A 20,173-nucleotide genomic window follows, 5' to 3' on the forward strand; every position below is an offset into this window, starting at 1 on the left:
TCCCAGGTTATGATTGGGTAATTCTGCACCGTCTCTTTTTGCTTGCTGCAGATTTTGGTAAAAAAACAAACAACATAACTGAAAATCAATACAGTCGTTGTTATTTGAACAAGTGGTTGAAGTATCATAACTGTAACAGCCTGCAGGTTGTTATGGTGTAAACCTGCACAGGCTGATGCAGACCTTTCCTCACCCTGTAGTTGTCATATTGACACACTCACTGTTCTTTGCCCGACTTATTACGCTGCTACCTACTAAATGCATCATTTTTTCCTTTGCCACAGCAAACAGGCTGATGTTCGCTGTATCAGTCTTTTATTCAGTTGATTGAAATGATTGGACGAAGTTTTCAGGATTCTGCACAACTGTCTGTTACTTGCAAATAACAAAAAATCCATATTGGACGAATCATAGAAGAGTTGTACGAGGTAATATTTTCTGTCTGGCTGACTAAGTCTAATATGAACCACAAGATGTAATCAAGGTGTGTTTGTTGTGAATATCATCCCCTACTTATGGCTGGAATCAGAAGCTGGCAGTGGGCCTGATTACTTCTGCATGTCACGCCAATAAAACGCCATTAAACATCAGCACCTCAATCACCTCAGCTGCCGCCGGCCTCACTGTGTCTCCATCCCGCTGGTCAAAAGAGACCCGACTGCTTGGCAGACGCTTCGCTGCTCGTCCTCCTCCTTGAACTTCACATGTAAACCCCCCCCCCCCCCCCCCCCCCCAAGATAATAGAGAGACTCATCTGGACGGGGGGCTGAGAGTGGAGGGGAGGCCGGGCAAGCTCCTGGAGGCGGGAAACATTAGCATACACCTTTCTTTGGGAATGCCCTTGACCAGAATGGTCGAAAGAAGGCAACAAAATACAGCGTCCGAAACACTGGCAAAATTTTCTGATGCGCTTTTATTTATTCTACGAAGAAAGAAAGAAAGGATTCAGGTGTCATTTTAGTGGAAGTATTTGGAAATTCCCCCCCCCCTCACCTGATATTTGTTTACAAAGGCTTCACATAGGTGGAGAGAAATGTCAGAAAATAGTGAGCTGAGAGAAAAGAGAGGATGTGTGTGCATTTCGCCTGACGGATGAAGAGCGGGTGTGTGAGAGAGAGAGAGAGAGAGAGAGAGAGAAGTCGGGGGAGGGGGCTGAGGGAGGTGGGCGGGAAGAGAGAGGAGGCGAGTGTCACCGATAGAGAGACGGAGAAAGAGAGAGGGAGAGAATAACGTGCTGCTTGTTGCCGGAGCTGTTGTGCTCCAGTGTTTGCCGTGAGTGCTTCTCGAGCCGCCGTCGTGTGAAAAAGAAAAGAAAAAAAGGAGATTGCTTTGTGAGCTTTTTTTTCTTTTCTTCTCTTCTTCTCTTCTTCAAGCGCAGAATCGAGCTCCCGGAACTTGTGTGAAACCTCCCCCCCCCCCCTCCCCTCCTGCTGCCTGGGATTGTAAAGAGGACAAGGGGAAGACAGCGTGCTGCCAGGTAAGAAGAGAAACACATGAAGAGGATTTTAAATGTGGAGATCCTTAAGAGCTCTGTCTTTCGCTGCTTTGTGAGAAACAGTCGCCGTGACGGAGAGGACATGGTGTGTGCACATGTGTCAGCAAACATGGCTCTCAGGACAGAGTACAGTAGCCTGATCGGAGGAGTCAGGTCGTGTAGAGAAAAAGAGAGGACGATGTGTAGCAGGAGGAGGCGTAGCGTTCATCCAGGATGACAGATGTCAGAGAATGTCAAATTCAGAAAGAAAAGAAGCTGGAGTGACTTGTGGAGCTTTCGTCCCAACTCACGTTCTTCTTCTTTCTTTTTTTTTTTCTTTCTTTTTGCCCTCAACTTAAACTGGCATTCGATGCTCGAGAAAACGAAACTTGACATTGTTAACGGTTTTATTTTCTCGTGAAGTTTCTGTCACACACGTTTCCTTCTTGTTTATTTAGCTGAAACGTTAACTGTGAGTGCTCAAGGTCTGTGTCGTTATTTTTAAATGTGACCACCAGGGACAAATTTGATTTGACCAAGGCACTGTGCAAAAAAAAAAAAAAAGCAAACGTACAAGAAAGCGATTTTGAAAATATTTTCAGGAGCGAAAGAAAAACAAAAACTTCCAAGAAGATTCAGAAAATGTACAAAACATGTTTTTTGTCCAAAGACGGACACTCGGAATCAAAATCATCCGCCAAAACAGATCAGGCTTCGGAGCATATGTTTGATTTGGCTGGACGTGGCTCTACGACAGGCTGGGATCTGCGATATGAGTGACAGTCAGGGTTCAGCATACTCCCATGGCGGGTTAGGCCACGCTTCAGATCAGCATGGCATTAGTATAGACAGACGAGACACTTATTCCCACACAGAGGAAAGGAAAATCGTGCAGTTTTTAGTCATGTTGTCATCTCTTTTTCTTCTTCATTCAATAAGAGCTTCTTCTTCGTATGAATCACTTCCCGCTCTCCGCTGCTGTTTTGTCTTTTCCCCTTTTTGACGTTCCTTATCTCTCCCCCCCCCTCTCTTCCTCTCCCTCGCCCTAATTATCCAGCATTCAACTGAAACCAACTAGTCCATCTCTCTTCCCTTCCATCCCCTTTTGTCCATTCATGCATGCTGACGTACAGTAGACTATTAAACAAAGACAGACTATGGGGGGGGGGGGGCTGAACAAAGCCTCTCTGTTCTTAATAACATTTGCTCTTTTATTTATTTTCTTCTTCTCTCATTTAGAAACATGAAAGAGGTAAAGGTTGGTAGATTGTCGAGGCTTCAAATGGCCCCACCGTCTATTTGATTCCATTGTCTCCTTGCTGGAACAAGCCTTGAAAAGCCGGCAGTCTTTTCAAGCACAGGACTAATTCAGATTTTTCTCATTTTGACTTCATTTTTTTTCCATCACCTCCCAAAAGCTTTTCTTCTCCTACAAGGTCCAATAAATCCCTTTTCACGTGCACTGTTCTCTGTGGAGAAATGGATTTGTACGTCCCGCAGTGAGCACTCCGCTCACCTTTTGTCTTCACGCCATTGTTAGTGTTGGATTTATGTCTAATCTGCAGCCGTTTATGAAAACTATTTAAATGAATTATTCCCAGAGGAGGACAATTGAATCCTGTTCTTGAGAAATGGTTGGCTTATATTCCGACAGGAGTTCTGCGTGCGCTTGAAACCCGCGCTGTGTGGTGTGTATCCAGCTGTGAGATCTCCCATAACATCAATAGTTAATGAGTGTCTCCAGCTCTCATTCATACGTCCCATTCACTCAGGGTTTTTGTTCATCCAGCAGCTGTGAGACACTTCCTGATCTACACCATTACGAAGCTTTAACACAGCTCAGCCTGAGTTTTGATGAAGATCTCGACTGACCTTCACACAACCTTGCCGTGTCACAGTGCACATGGAGTAGGATTAACAAATGATCTCCAATCTTAAGCAAAAGAGATAAGGTGTAATGGAGGATAGGAATTTCAGCCTTAAAGGAGGCTTTTTAAAAAAAAAAAAAAAATGTTTTCAATCGACATGCTTTTCCTGGGTGTTAGTGTGAGCAACAGTTCTGACCCAACCCCTCCATCCATGGCCAAACCTTCAGTTTATCCTGCCCAGAGCGCCAGGCGGCAACTCCTTTCGGTCCACTGGACGCAGCACTGCCCTCCCTCTGTGACTCATTGCCTTGTCCACTCTGATTGGCTGGCTTTTCTCCTCCAGGGAAAGACAGGATGGAAGGAAAAGAAAAAAAGGAGAGCGAGAGAGAGAGGTCAGACCTACATCCTAAATCAGTCATTTAGGATGAATACTTATAATGGGTCTGTGTGACTGAACAGGTCTGAGTTTGTTACAACAAAAAGAAAAAAACAGGAGGGGCTTTTGGTCGCTGAAAAACGAAACATGCCTCGAGAAATTCACCCAATTCATCAAAATAACTGAGATCACGCTTCTTCAGAGAGGTAATGCTTCTCCCACCATCCAGCCATGTTTTGTAGCCAAGTGATGTATTCAGGCCTCAAACCCCTCCATCCATTTGTAGATGACACTGTCACATGTGACACGTGAGACAGTAGACGCGTGGAGCCCTGCCAGCCTTCCTGCCTGCTGAGACTTGGGCTTGTTTGCCTCTTTCAGACAGATCCGTCAGATATCAGGCCCAAGCTGCTCCACCCTGCTACCCAGGCAAAACAAAACCAAAAAAAGAAACACTTTTTTTTGTTCTCCCTTCATGCTTAGACCGTGCAGCACTGTTTCAGAACCATGGACAGCGCTCCTGGACTGCAGGCCAGCGAGCAGAGGGCAAATATTCAGCACCACCTCATGTGGACAGCTCCTTTAGTAGTCACGCATCCGACAGAAACTGAATCTCACGGATTGATGGAAAGAATAGTCAGATGCTCACGTAGTCAGAGAGCAACCAAGATGATGCATATTATTGCCTTGCTCGTAAAGATTATTCATCGGACGATTTAATAAAACGTGAGAAGTGTCCGATTTTACATGAAGGTTTCAGAAGGCGCTCTTGCCGAGGAGCGGGAACAGCAGTGTTTGAATATTTACCAGCTTTAATCTGCTCCTGTTTGCTAACCAACACTGGCTGTCAGTTGAGTCCAGGGCCAGCTGTGCTCACTACTTAACCAGGTAGCCTGGGCAAATAATCACACTTTCCAAATATGCAAAGCTCACATAAACAGGGTGGGTCTTTGCAACTGTGCGTGTGGTTCACCGAAGCATTACATTTTTGTTGGCTTGCATTCAGGGCTGCCCAGGATTCACTTTACTAAAGCTTAGCCCTTTATCAACCAATCAGATGTATCCATATAGAAGCTGTCAATCAAATTAAAACAGTTTTACAAGCTAGGGACGAAACATATTGGTGTTTTAAAAAATGAACACAAGAGCAACCCATAAATAAGCAACATATAACATTCAAAAATACAATTGAGCAGAATAATATATAGTATATATATAATTCTATAATATATATATTATAGAAGTTGTCCAAGTATGGCTGCAGATAGCTTCACAGTTCAGTCGCCCCCCCCCATGTGATCCTCCAAGTGGGCGCCACCAGGTCTGAGTCCGACTGAGTCCTTCCACCTCTCCCAGTTTCCTTCTCTTATTGTGATAGTCAGCTCAAAGTGGATCATAAGGAAGTCAAGTTAACGGACGACTTGGGCAGAGTCATGATGCAAATTTTAAGAAAATGAATTAAGCAACTGGCAATAAATATGGTGTCATCGAGCATTATGTCTGAAAATTGTGTTCCCAAGGAGACTAACTTACAAACACAACGGAGAATCTTAGATTGGTGTTTAAAGCAGAAGCTTCAAAATATGTTGACAGGAGAGCATGTGACTGAAAAACAGAACTGATGTACGCAGCTCCTGCGTGGGCCAAGTTGACCAAACAGCTGTATTTTTTTGGTCTGATCCCAACATCTGTCACTGTCTCTTCCACAAACTACTTTCCAAACAAAAGTAGCAGAAGTGGAAAAACACCCCTCAGGCATTACAAAGCTGAGTGAGTGAGAAGCTGTTCCTTGGCAACATTACAGAAAAGCGTATTCGTTCTCTCGTTGCGTCGGTGACGTGACCCAAAATTGTGACCGAAAGCTTTTATTTTTGCCCTTTCCAGCAGCAGTTTACGATAACCAAGATGGCCCATCTCAACATGCTTCATTTCACGTTGTAAATCATTGTCATGAATCCACTGTGGCTGCAATAAATGTATGAGTCAGTTATGGCGTTGCCGATCCATTTTATTGATTGTAATACACAGTTTTACTATGCATACGTGCGGAGCATTAAAAACCATACTGCATAACTAGATTCTTATAGGTGCACTTATTGATATAATGAGATCCGAACAATAACTCTGTAGCAGGTTTGCAATGACTCAAGATTCATAAATGAATGAGAAGTATTTTACACCATCTTTTGAGGGCGAGACATTAAAAAGTGTTATTACTGTTTGTGCTGTGTGATCAAGGCGAACTGTGAGACGCTCTCTGATCTTCAGTGACGGAGTTCACAGGATAGAGACGGTCACTGATGCACTGAGAAAGAGCTGGAAAAGATGAGAGCGTCCGCGGGAATATGCACTCACGGACTCAGCGTGACGTCGATTTTGTGCCTTGCTGCACGTCCTCTAAGCAAAGCCCCCCTCCCTCCCTCCCACCCACCCACCCTATCTCCAACCCACACACCCGACATAAACAATCAAAAGCCGCACAAGTCTTGCCCCGAGGCTTCTGTAGTCACCAGCTGACAACACACTACCCGTCACTACCTCTCACTCTCCTTTTTTCTCTCTCTCTCTCTCTTTTCTCAAGCCCCTCACACATGTCCCCTAATTGAGCCAGCTAATAACCAACCCGGGTCATTTGTATATGTGTGCATTAGCATAATTGAATAGGCATGAGTGAAGTGTTCACCACTGGTGTGTTATTAACCAGAGAAGCAGCTAATTCGCATGCGGCTGTGTTTGTTAGGCTGAATGGTGTCATGAACAGGGAGGCGTCCGTGCGTTCAGTTTCCTACTCTCGGCCTGGACTTTATTTTCAGCCTCCGCGGCGGTCAAGGCCATTACTCTTAGGTTAGCTTGAGATGTGGTTAGAACTGTGACCAATTAATGATGTATTTTAAATGACACTCCATTCATCTTGTCTAATCCATTTTCAAGTTCAATGTACAGTACATACTGTAAGTATTTAAGTTCAGGGTACACGTTATTCTTTTTGCACATAAAAAGGTTTTATTTTTTTTGTTTGTTTTTTTCTAAGAAGCGTTTTGTAAATGTCAGTTTTGTCAGCTTTGGAAATGATGATGAAGCTTTCAGTTACTCCTGATGTTTTATCAACTGATTACTTTATCGAGTGTTTGTAAGCCAGCAGCAGATTCATCCCTCGCTCGGGGTGCAACAGCAGGAAGTAATTAGATGACAAAATTAGTTGCAGACAAATTTAATTGGTGATAAATTGTTGGCTACGTCATTCTGTGTGCGGCGAGGCATCATTTTCCGTAGCCGAGTTGCTCAGGAGTGAGCCATCTTTGCTCCTGACTCTCTGCTGAGAGTTGCAGATGCAAAACAGCGGCTAGCACATAGCTAAGTCCTGGCGGTCAGCGTCACACTATTGTGTCCTAAAACATCCAAATTCTGGGAGCAATTTCACCTTCAATTCAGCAAATGAATGTTTTTAACCCCTCCTTGCTCCAGCATTTAGTCCGGAGACACTTAGTTGTCTCCTCCAGGGCCGATGATCACTGAAACACATTAGCAGCGAGCACCAGGCAGGACACGGGAGCCTAGCTTGTTTATTGTTGCACACACAGCTTTTAAACTGAACATCCGTCCTGTGTTTTTATTTATTTTTTTATTTTTTTACAGCTACCTATCAGTCTTCCCCCTCACGCTGATGATAGCAACAATAAAAAAAATCATACACACTACTCTCAGTCGTCAGTCCCAATCCCGCCTCTCTCTGCCACCAACTCATATGCACTTAGCTACACAACCAGGACGATGCGACTCATAAAACAAAAGGTTTGCCTCAGGATTTGTAAGCAGACCTTGGTCATCATGGAAGCACATCAGTGCGAGAGAGCATTCAAAGGAAGAGGACGACCAACAGTCCTTCGTTTTCCAGACCTTTGTCTCGTCCAACTGTCCCTCCTGGTATGTCCTTGTCTCTGTGTTGGCCAGTGCTAATAAAGTGGGCACTGTCCCAGAGTGAACACAGGCACGTATGGCAGGCTAGAAAGCATTCCGACTCGTTTCTACCACAAGTTCATTTTCTCGTGTCAAGCAGACGGGGGCAGGAAAGAGTTCAACTGACCACAGAGGCTGCTGCCGCCTCTCGAAGGAGGGTCTGCTCCTCTTTTACTCCCATCAAGAAACCCTCTGTCTTGATGTCGAGCAGCAGTGAAGGCAGGAGGTGAGGCACATAAAGAGAGAGGGTGCCGTGAATCGGACTTAAAATGAAGATTGGGATGAAAGCAAAAAGGGTGGGGCGAGGATATATTTTCCATCTCGGCAAGGCTGCAGCTGTCGTCCTTGTCAGCACGCCGCGTAAATCAGTTCCCTGTCTGCTGAGAACTGAGCGTAAAAAGAAAAGCGACTTTTTATCACTACATCTGTGACTCCACAGAAGGCTGCATATTCACCAGAGACCTCTGTTTGTAGTGAGGGAGGGGGCAGAGCTGACAGCACAGAGACGGTGCTGAAAGGTAAAAAGAGAAGCGCTGCACACCATAAACACATTCAAACTACAGTCACTATATGTTTTAATGTTTTTATACGCTCCTCTTTATTTTCCAAGCCATCATAGTATGTCTTCTTTTCTCATGAAGACTTCAAGGTGTGCACAGAAAGGGAGAAAACCTTGAATGATATCAAGACTGATATGTTACAACACGGCATCATCAAAACAAATGCACCAGATTAGCTTTGCGTGATTCCCTGTTGCTCATCGTCAATTAGCATCTAGTTGGAAAGTCAGAATCTTTTCTCACAAGCTAAAGTTGAGTGCCGGGATTGAAAATGTAAACTATATAAGTGCATTTAAAATGAGAACACAGCGAAATCTTCATTTTATAAATTGGATGGTTGGAAATGCTCATCACTGGGCTAAATACTCGTCTTTGAACTGTCCATCCATTTAAGTGAGAAAAGGTGTCTTTAAAATGATCACACTTCCACTTCGAGCAAAACTCTTTATTTGTCCTTTTGGCTCACTCTGCAACTATTTTTGGGGGAAAAACATGGATTTCCAGTGTCCAGGGTCACTGGTGTCACCATCTCCCGGTAACCTTCCAGTCAGTCACAGTTTAGTGCAATTAAAGGACCCATCATGTTCAAAGGTTGTCACAAAAAGGGAAAAAAAAGAAAAGAGGATATCTTTAAATCAGGCGTTTTCTCCAAACTGCTGTCCTCTGATGCATCCACATGCCCTGTAGGAGAGCCAGCTGCCGTAAATGCAGGTTAATCACTGATCTTAGATGTCCACTTGGGAGTATATTATCAGCTCCCCCCATCAATAAGGTCCACTACAGGAGAAAAGATCCCATTACAGATGTGTCTCACTGGGCTTACAGTCCGAGTGCACAGCCCTGAATGAAAGCAAACCAAGGCTGCATTGATGTGCAAAACAAAATGGGATTTATGTCTTCATGATTGCAAGGTTGGGGTATGAATAAGAATTTCAGAGCTTTTGCAAGTTTCTTCCTCTTCCAGCCGACTGGAAGTACAGAGAGGCGAGTGGGCCATTCGGAGAAAGCTTCTGCCAAAGTGGAAATTCAGCTTTCCTTTGCATTCATTTGGTGAAGAGTTCCACAAAAGCCAAGTTTGAAAGGCCAGGTAGAATGCAATCAGTGGCTTTTCATTTCCATCGGGAATGTTCTCTCCAATCCCCCCTAAAAATGAACACGCATTGTGAGCATTTTCAGCAAGCCATCATGAAGTGAGTAGAGAAACTGAAGAAAAACATCCAGCCGGCTGAAATGAATACTGATGACTGACTTTTTCTCTCTTTTTTTTTTTTTCTCACTCTTTTTATTTATGTTCTCTAAAGGTTAAGAAAGGAAACGCAAATATCCAAATATGAGACGCAGAACACAATGGTCATGTTGTAATCTAGTAAAGTAATGCTAAATCTTGATAATAATGTCTTATAGAATCCCAAAGTGGAGCACCAAATTCCCATCATGTGTTGTACACTTGCACAGGAAAGAGTTTACAGAAGATAGTGGAGGTGTGTGTGCGTGCATGCGAGTGTGCTTTGGGGGGGGGGGGGGGGGGGTGTAGCAACGTGTGAGATCACTGTGATTAACGGCAGCACATTGAGCTCATGCATTATTCATCCGTCGTCACCTTCACCCACTGCCAAAAGTCGTGACTCATTTTTTTTATTTTTTATTTTTAATTTGGGGAAGGAATGTGTTTTTTCCTCAACATTTGAAGCCAAATGAACAAAAGTCACCCTTCTATGATTGAGTCTATGAGTCTATGACCCGAGAGCAGCTTGGCGTAAAATCCAGTGACATATCATGTTAAACAGCCTGTATCAACTCCTCCAAGGCTGTGGGCTTGTATAAAGGAAAGTCAAACCATAGGGGAAGGTTGTTTGGCAAAGCAGAGGGGGGAGGTGTTTGTCAAGTTACTGTTTCAGAACGACAAAACTTTCAGAAGTTTCCAAAAATATCCAATTCTTTTAATAATGTATCTTCAGCTTTGCCTCTCACCAAACGCAGTCCATCATCTTTTCTCCTTTCTAGCTGTCAGTATGAATAACCTCTCATGCTCCTGATGTGATAAACCCCCTGGAGAAACAAATTACCCAGGATGCATTGTGCACGTGTGTGTGAGATAGAGGGCAGCTCACTCTGCGAACACGCTGCTGGATTATGGTGACTTGAGTCTGACATCCTCGGAACACTCTGCTAATTCTCATCCAGTCATTTCAGGGTTAAAGTTCACCGTCGGGACTGAAGTGTCTTTAGGGAGCGAGTGCCGGAATCAAAGATAAACCGTGAGGTCGCTTTTGAAGGGTAAACGTCATTAACAAGCCGATTGCCATCTTTAACTACACGCAGGTTATCTGCATCCTGTCGCATCAGAACACTTCAAAGCAGAGCTGTTGTTTATGCATCTTCGTTTCGATGTTTTGTTTATTAATCTTAAAACATGGAGGCTGATGGTTCGTGCCAATAATCTGACACTTCCACCTCAAACAACAGAAAATTGTAAAAAAAATCTCATGATCTCACTTTTTATACAACAAGAGGTGAATCCTAACCTCACTGCTACCACAGTGTTAACATCTATATCTTTCATTTCATCGAACAGATGAGTGAACTGAATGGTGTGTTAATAAATATGTCCGATCACCAATATATACATTGGCACCGCAGCTTGTTTGATCTCTAAACACCGACATTCTCACTCAGCCATGAACATGTTTTATCCATCCACGGGAGGAAGTAGTCCCCTGAACCCGTGCCAGCAGCTCCACTTTGAGTGGCGTGTGCGTCACAGTCTAAGAGGAAATGATTGAAGGGTCTATGTGTGACCCTTTTTGAGAGTTCCACATCTTTTTGAAACAACGGGAGGATCTGAGGACTAACAGATTGTTGAATTTAGCCTTTTGGCTTTTTATTATACGGTATATCTTTAGAAGAACATGACAGCTTCCTCCCTTTAGATTGTTGTACTGTCATCAACAGATGTCAGCGCTCTGTTGCACATATCCAGTCAGTGACTTCATTTACTGTTGATTTGATTTGGGTGTCACGTAGTTATGTTAACACGTATTTATCAGTTTTGCCCAAATTGTTGTTGTGTCTAATATTCAAACGGCTCCAGTCCAGAGTATTGAGATTGCTTCAGTGTCCTGCATACTGATTACACATGTAATCTCATTATTCAAATGTGTTTGGCTAACAATCATTGAAAAAGTCACAGGGACATTATAAAATTAAAAATCATTCATAGCAGACACTGATAAGAAAAAAAACAAAAAAAACAGAGGTGAGTGTTTACAGCCGCTCCTGTAATTGGAAAGTATAACGTGATGTTAGTCATGTTGTTGTCTGCTCTGCTGGACCAGAGTAGAAAAGTGTCTGAGCGGCTGCAGCTGAAGGTTTAAGAGCTTTTTGGTGGGCCGAATTACGCCCTCCAGGAACTTCTTCTTTCTTCCTGAATGCACCAGTCAGATCGGTGACAGAGTCTATCCTCAGGTTCTCTCCCGTGCACGTCTCTCACCCCACCCGCCCTTTTCCCCCTTTAGCCTGCCAATCAATCCGGCCTGCATCACGCACTAGTAAGCTTGACTGGCACTGAGGAGGGAATCAGACCTCTGAATTCCCTGTGTGGGGCACTGACCCTTCCAAATACATATTTATACACACGCATGTTATTCCTTTATCTCTGTCTACGAGACATTTTGCTTGAAAAATGGCCGCAAGTATCACTCGCGTACTCTGAAACGCTTCATGGCTGCCGCTGTGATTTATCTTGTGCTGAGTTGCTTTAATCAGCATTAGCTCTTTCACAAGGCCCCGATGTGGGTCACCGCTGCTGGTCAAGGACCCCGTCTGTCAGCTCATTGAGCTCTTAAAAAAGCTCCTTTGCTGCTTTTTTAACACTCGACAGGCACCGCTGTATTGATCCGTGCTTCGATCCTCTTCAACCTGGCCTCTCTGTTTGTCCCCCGGGCCTCCAGGAAATCTCAGATCATATCCTCGTGTGCATTATTACACCACTCGCACAGTATCGGAGCCGCATCCTGCTTTGTGTCAGCATGATGAGTGGTGACAGCGCTCCCGGTCATGTCTTTTGTTGTGCATGGGGGCATATTGTGCGTGGTTGTGTTTATACAGAGCTCAAGGCAGCGCTGCGCGAGGCGGATGGAGTCGAGGGTTCAGGGCCGAGGCTGTGATGCGTTTCAACAGAACACGGCAGAGGATCACACTGCTCTCAATGAATGACCTCGGATGATTCATGGTATTAACTCTGCTAGTGTGGCGTTGGCTTTAATGATTCTCTGTGTGGTGGAAGACAGGGCATCATCATCTTCATTTTCAGTCATTCTGCTGATGGTTTCAAATTGTGATAACACAGTACAGAAATCTATACTCGTGCCACTTTGTCGCTCTGGGTCTACACGTTGTTCGTCCCCATTCATTTGAATCACATTTGGCTGCTTTTCAGATTTGTATTGCGATTGGAGAATATCAGCTATTGCAATTTTCCTCCTTTCAAAACAAAAACAAATGCTGAAACATACAGTACAGAAAGTGAGACATAAGAATTAGAGATGCGACTCTTTCTTCATCGAGAAGAGTTCCAAATGCCAAATGATAAACTTATGTTGCGTGAAAACTGACTCCAGGTTTGTTTTGTTTTTTTGGGGTTTTTTTGTTAGCAGCTGTTGAGATTTCCTCCAGTTTGTCTCAAATCTGCTCAGCCGGAAACTTATTTATTTCCTTCTTTTGTGTATTAGCAAACATGTGGCTTAAATTGACCAAGATACCCTAACGTGAATCGCTTTGTAATTCGTCCTGCAGCTTGTCCTCGCTGCAACAGCTGCCACAGTTTGTTCTCGTCCAAATGTTCCACAGACGAAGTGCAGCGCCACAAAACAATAATCAAAGAGAGTCTGGCACGCGGCTGTTTCCACCTCCAGGCTGCTGGAAAGGAGACAGAATTTATTTATTTTTTATTGCAGTTTACTTTTCTTCATTAGAGTTTACATATCTGAGTCGACATTACCTTCTCTCACACACTTGGCCGGAAAATATTGGGTTGTAAAAAGCAGCATTTAATTCATTAATAATGTATGCATTTCTTTTGATCAATCTTAGGTTCAGGTAATGTTTCTATTAAGCACAGGTCGTGCTCGAACCAAACATGGAGGCTGTACAAACAAACATGGTCTTCATAACGTGTCTAACCATGAGAAGGAATTTGTCACGTCTTATTTTAAGGGAGCTGTATTTTCACACTAATTCCCAATGTTCTAAGATGTGTAAGGGATGGTTTAACACCATGCACCATCCTCGGTTTCCATGACGACTGATCCCCGTATGATAATCGGATTCCCACTATAGCTGTGAAAACATTCATCACTGCCCAATCCCGAGAAGAAAAATTATGAACATGAAACACAACGCAGTGAGGAGGGATGAAATGCGCTTTGTGGTGGAGACGGCGTGCGGGGTCCGCACCTTGGTGGGTCCATTCAGAACTATAACAACACGCTTAAAAAGACGGATGGAGGTTTAAGAAGCAGAGGCTGATTAATCCATTTTTCTTTGAAACATGTGCCATTAGTAGTCGATAGAGGAGACGAAGCATTCACAGTTAAAAGGAAAGCGTTATTGACTTTCCCAATACATAACGGAGGATGCAAAAGCACAGGAAGCCTTTATTCTTTTGGTGAAATGTTTTTCCTGTTCAGCCTTCATACAGCATCACCCATTTTCTTTCCTTGTTTTTGTCTTAGTTACACGTCTCATTGAGATATCGGGCACATGGGGATCAAAATCTGCTTCTATGAAGAACCTGTTCTGCATTTAATTTAAACTGTAAAACATTTGACTTTATTGATAATGCCATTGATTGTCATGGGTCCTATGACATGCCTTTATACTCTATGGATACAGTGTATGCAGTATTGTCTGTATTTAAATGTCATCAGCACTTCTTTTACTGTCATTTGGAAATGAACTTCCAGGCACTGAAATGTATGAAGCACTTGTGATTCTTCGATGTCATGTTCCCTGGAGTCACGAAGACGCCACGCATGAGAGCGTAATCAGTCGAGACTGCGAAACTCCACTTCATTTTAAGCTAATGAAACAAACAAGACGAGACAAGACACAAGGTAGACAGGCAGGAAGTTTACCCCGTCGGCTTCAGTTAAATGACCAAGGACGTGCTGAAATACACAGACCTTTATATTAAACACTACAGGTGCAGCAATTTTTTAAAACTTTCTGATGAAGCAGTTTTTCTTTTTCACTATTTTTCCCAAATAAGCATAAGCCTGCAACCTGCCAATATATGGAAGTTAATGATTTAGGCTCTTAGTTCCCAACCTGGGGTTTTGTTTTGTGTTGGTCCTCGGGCTCAGCTTTTCTCAGGTAAGGCTCCAAGGAACAAAAGGTTGGGAACCTCTGGATTAGGAGATGTAATCAGTAACAATTGTGCAAAATTGTAAATCTACTTTAACAAGAGTTGTTTTGGTTGCTAAAAGTATAGAGTTAGTTTAATTGATACGTGATGCATTCAAGTGAACAAATGTTTACATTTTGTGGGGAACACGTGGATGTGATGAACGAATACCTCAAAGGATCCGAGAATGAAGGGCAGAACAGCAACCAGCAGGCATAACAGTCATGTTGATTGTGTTTTCTGAGCTTAGAAAAGGGAATCATTGTGTTGTGCCCGAATATTATGTGAATACCCTGTTTGGTGCTTCATACTGTACAACAAAAAATCTCCAACTGAAAGCCCCTTTTTGTGGTTTGAGCAAGCGTCTTACATTCAGAGGCAGAGTCCTTTGGTCCCCGTCATCCCCACTGTTCTCCCCATATGTCCTCTCTTGCATTTGACTGACAGTTTTCACACCAGCCTAAATTAAGCGAATTAAAATCAAAGTCATACCACAGTTTTTGAGAACTGAACCCAAAAAAAAAAAAAAAATGTTGAAAACATCCTTAAATTTATTTTCAAAGACTGGGATAAACTGCTCTTCACAAAAGAGCTTGAAGAAAATTAAGACTTTTTTTTATTACAGTTTTCAATAAAATGCACATTTTCATCAGATCAATAACCAGCTTGAAGAAAATAAATCTGTGTTTATATAATTGCATGCCTTTTGCTTCTACACAAAGAGGTTGTTTTTTTTCTTACTCTGAAGCTGAGAGAGAGTGTCTACAGCATACATTCTTTTCCCTGGCACATCTTAGCCTCTCACATTTATCTCCAGCTCAAACTATGACAACTATAGATCCCCCCCTCTCCTTTGCACAAGACAAATGACCTTATTACCACGGAGGACCATTCAAAATAGGATCATGTCAGGCAAAGCGAGAAAGGGGAAAAAAACACACTTCAGAGAAATTACAGACCTCGCTCTGCCGACCTGGCTCTGTTTCTCAGGGACATAGTTGCATCAAAAGCACATTTTACCTACCAAACAAGTTTTTAGAACCCGTTTTGGCTTTCAGCACACATCAAGAGGCTCATCCAGAACCACTGTCACTTTCTGTATAATTTAATACTGCCCTGGCGTTTGTAAAAAGAGCACCTGCAACTGAGTCTGATTTGCAGCTGAGGACACATTTGTTCCACTTTCATGATTTTTTTTCTGTGTACAGACGGCGATATGCCTTGAGGGCAGCACTCCTCTGCTTTACATTAAGTGTGTGTGTCAGTGTGTTTGTGGGAATGGGCATTTCCCCCGTTGTGTTGTGATTTCACAAAGAGGGCAGGAAGGATAGGCCAGGAACAAGCATTCATGTGTAATTACTCTGGATGTAACTGTAACATTAATTCCTGATATCATGCAAAGTGTCTCAATACTGGCGTGGACCTACAACGGTATCGACGGATTGGTCTTCTGGGCAAAAATGTGAACGCTCCAGTGACATATCATTTTTGTCTTTACAATGTCAGCTCTAAAAATAGAACCGTACAACATCGCAACTTACTGTAAAATCCAGTCGCTTTGTGAGGCTGGCAGTTTCCCAGAAGATCTGTGAATGTTCTGAGACTGTTCAGATCCCATTCCTGTGAATAGGAAGGTAATCCGTGATGTATATATTTGAAGGAAATAGTAAAATTTCTGTTGATAGCTTGCACAGCTCGAAGGAGTCTGCCTCCTAGTTTTGTTCTGTGGACGAGTCAGAGGCAGAATCTGTGATCAGCTGACTTGTAAGGACCATTGAGAAGCCAGGGAAGCCCGAGATGGACATCCCAGCCTGCTCTCAGCACAGAAATACAACAACATAGAATAGGTTACGTCTTGGAATGGACGCATCCTATTCAGATCATTCTAGTATATATAGATCTGTGCTCTTCCTACAATACAGTCCAAATAATGTGTAGATTGTCCTTTGAATAGACAGAATGCTTTTACACACTGATCTTCCAAAATACCTGATGATCATCTCATACTGTTTCCATGTCCAATCAAGCCTTAAATTTTCTGTATTTTTTTAAAAATCATTAGAAATATCATACTGTTTCTTGTAATCCCGATATTATTCTATCGGAGATTTAGATATTGTATTTACTGAATAGGATGGACAGTCAACCCACCAAAAAGGGACCTGCTGTTGAACTTGGTTAATTGGAGAGCTGATAAAACTGTAGCCAATCAAAAACGACCTGGTAATGTAATGATGCCTCCGTATTCCATCTAACCCGCTCTGAAAAACTAAACCTCCTTCATGTTAATGTCCTCAACTGATAGTTTGGAAAAGTCACAGTTGTTCTTCTCTGAGTGACTCTTGAAATCATTCATGGTGGCGGTTTTGCCCCTCAGGTGAGCCACGCTCCTCACTCCGTGTTTATGCAGCTTGTCAACACCTGACACAGGACGGAGCGGGGCTGACAGTTGGTTCTCGCTTTGCCTCAGCAGCACAAACTGTTGGCCCACAGCTGAAGGTCAGGACAGGGTTGCCTCACGCACACCAGCGAAAACCTCATTTACTTGAAAAATCAGGCCAATTAAGGAAGAGATGTATGGAGAAATCAGCATGCATCTGCAGGAGGCTGCGAGGAGTCCAATTAGATGGAAATTAAGATCATTTAAGAACTAAGAAAACTGCAGCTGACCATTACATCTGGATCATTTGCTGAATAAATTCTTGTTTCATTTTGTGTTTTACATTTTTGTATTATCCTTGCAGCTAAGATATATTTTGACATTGGCGACATGTCATGAATCATGTCATGTTTGTTCCATTGAGCATTTTTTAACCCAATGTCATTTCCTGGAAGTCAAAGCCTCTGCAGCCTGTTTACGTAAACCTGACATCAATGAGGGGACGAGAAGATGATGAGCCTCAAAGTCATGGCAGCTCCTTTTACAACTCCCCCCCCCCCCCCCCCCCCCGCCACCAGACAAGCCCAAGATTTCTCCCTTTGTGTTTCCATGGCTCGCCTAAGAGCCACAGAGTAGTTCTTCGTGTCTTGGCTAAGCTCTTTTAACAGAGACAAAGCGGCTGTCATTTTTTTTTCTAACACTGCCTTATTCCCTTAAATGTCAAAAGAACACATTGAGCTTGAGCTGAGCAGATCAGAACTGTCAAACCTGATGGTGCTCGCTCTTTCATTGGGATTTTCCGTCTTTAAATGTGTCCCTTTCCTTGGCTCCTTTTTGCATTCTCTTATCACAGGAGAAAGATTAAGTTGTACAAGGTTGTAAGCTTTATTTCCACCACAGGAACTTTTCCCAGGGATAAGCGACTTTTGGAAGTACCCTGATGAGACCAGGGGCCCTAAGAAGTCCCAGGGACTTGCCCTTATTCCTGCTCAGGGAGCAGTAATTCTAGAAAGTTCAAGGACTTGTTGGTCAGGTTACCAGCGCTTAACTTTTACTGATTGGTCTTGTCATTGCCCCACTCAGAAGACAAATTGAACAGCAGCTGGTTTTACCATCTGGATGTATTGCCATTTCATGCTGAAATATTTACAACACACTTATGTAAGCCCACTTCTCATGGTTCTTTAGACCTTTTTGAAAAGGCCAATAGTCCTCTGTACTTTTGGTAGAAACACGTTTGTCGCTTTTCTGCTGGTCTTTCCGCTGTCATCACCTGAAGTACTACGGGAACGAGTCATTTTACTTCAGGAGCAACGTCGCCTCCCATGCTGCGTCTACTTTGAATTTCAAAGAAATCCAGATTTTTCTCTCCTGCCTCCATCAGAACAGTTTTCGTTGATCGTCCATATTTCAGTTAACTAATATGGATTTCTCTCCAGGTTCACTCATGGGACTTGTTCAGTCAAGGGCTTTCATATTGCGGACAAACAATAAACATGGTCAAACATGGGGGAAAGTAATTTGAGGCTGTTTGTAAAAGCAACGTCCTGGAGGCTGACCTTTTTTTTTTTTGCAATATTGTCCCTTTGGATGATTTGTTTGTAGCCTTATTATTTACTTCAGTTTGACCTTTGGAATAAAGCAGGACTCGTGATTGAATAGCCTCATTCATAACAGCCGAGGCACAGCTTCTTTACCGACTCCACTCAATCTAACTTGGATAATGAGATGTGTGGGCTGCCTCTCACTATTAATGGCTTCAATAAATCACCTATTTATCTGAGCTTTAGACTAATGCTGAGTATTAGCCTTTCTCTCTCTGCCTGCACTGATCCACCTTCAGGCTATCCTACTGTAATCTTGATTCATTCTGTTTACCTCCATGCAGGCATTTTTAGTGAATGGCCTCTGAATTCAGCAGACGTCTACAACTTTTAAGACGTCCTCCTTGCTTGGCATTGCATGTTTTTATTAATTAAATCTAAGGTCTGAACTGCGCTGCTCCTTGGCGTTCCCATTTTAGATGCGCTCCGTTTCAGCCGATAAATAACGCTAAGACTCACACATTTCCCTTGCTACGTTTACTCTTTCACACTGGTGTCCATGTGTTACAGGTAGATAACAACAATGTGTGGCTGTCAATCAAGGGAGCAAAACTCACAGGGACACAACAGAGCGGGGCGGATGACGTAACGCGTCCGTCTGCGTAGCTAAGGGAAAAATCACAGCAAATAACACTGCACGCTGCATCTCCATTTGGCCTCTGATCACGCGGGAGAGGGTCCCACTCCAAACACAATACCGCCTGATTGTATGGTCCTCAGCAATACTGGAGACAGCTTGTACGAGGCCCCGGCTTTCTCCACATCAGCTTTGTTCACAGATAATTCCTTTAAAGAGAGCATTTTATTTTAATGTCATCACTCTGCTGCTAAGCCCCTTCTTCACTCACACAGCCTGAGGAAACAAATCACTTGTGTGCCATTTTTTTTTTTTGCGATTAGATGGTTGTTTGACATCTCTGATTAGGCGGTATGACATTCCCTTTGTTGTGGCTCATGAGTGCAAAGTTGCAGGAATAAGAAATAGATAAAGCGGCATTAAACTTTACTTTTGCTCTGCAGCTGCAATGCTTACAGTGTTATGATAAAATGCCTGATAAAGGAGGTGATCCATCTCTATAATCAGGACTAGTCAGAGCTGAATGTACTATCAGCCATAATTTCATATACTCAATTTGAGCTAATCGTGCTCGCTCCCTTCCTTTTTTTCCACTTAAGTCTCTGAAGTGAATCAGGAGAAAACTGACTGAAGTGATATTGTCGTACATTACAAAATGTAGGAAGTCTTTAAAGGAGGCTATTACAAGAAGGATTAGAGCAACGGTTATACTGCGACTCATTCAAACTTCCACATATTCAATGCTAAATTGCGACGGATTTGACGCACTTTCAGTCTCGGCTTTATTTTCCTCGACATTAACCACGACCAAAAGGCTGAAAAAGAAGACAAGAAAAAAGGGAAAACCCTGCCACTCCCTCTTAGACTGATTCCAAAGCGAAGCCCTGTAATAGACCAATTTCAGCTCAGCCTGGGGCATCAGCCCCTTTTATTCATGGACTGTGGTCTCTTCCTTTTTGGCCAGATTGCAGCGG

At 43.1% G+C, this 20,173-nt stretch overlaps 1 protein-coding gene across 6 annotated transcripts in view; it reads left to right on the forward strand.

Moving 5' to 3' along the window:
* The window catches only part of syt1a (synaptotagmin Ia), a 139,608-nt gene that overhangs the window by 61,490 nt on the left and 57,945 nt on the right, over positions 1 to 20,173 (forward strand). For 4 of the 6 annotated variants that reach the window (XM_079334817.1, XM_079334822.1, XM_079334821.1 and 1 more), the window contains one exon: positions 1,379 to 1,477. The exons of 1 other annotated variant lie outside the window; for it this stretch is intronic. The gene's annotated coding sequence lies outside the window, so the exon portion shown is untranslated. Of the gene's footprint in view, positions 1 to 1,373; positions 1,478 to 20,173 lie in introns of all 6 variants that reach the window. One more of the 6 variants, XM_079334818.1, reaches the window with a different exon arrangement.

The sequence above is a fragment of the Symphodus melops genome (genome assembly GCF_947650265.1).
Source record: "Symphodus melops genome assembly, chromosome: 22".
NCBI lineage: Eukaryota > Metazoa > Chordata > Actinopteri > Labriformes > Labridae > Symphodus > Symphodus melops.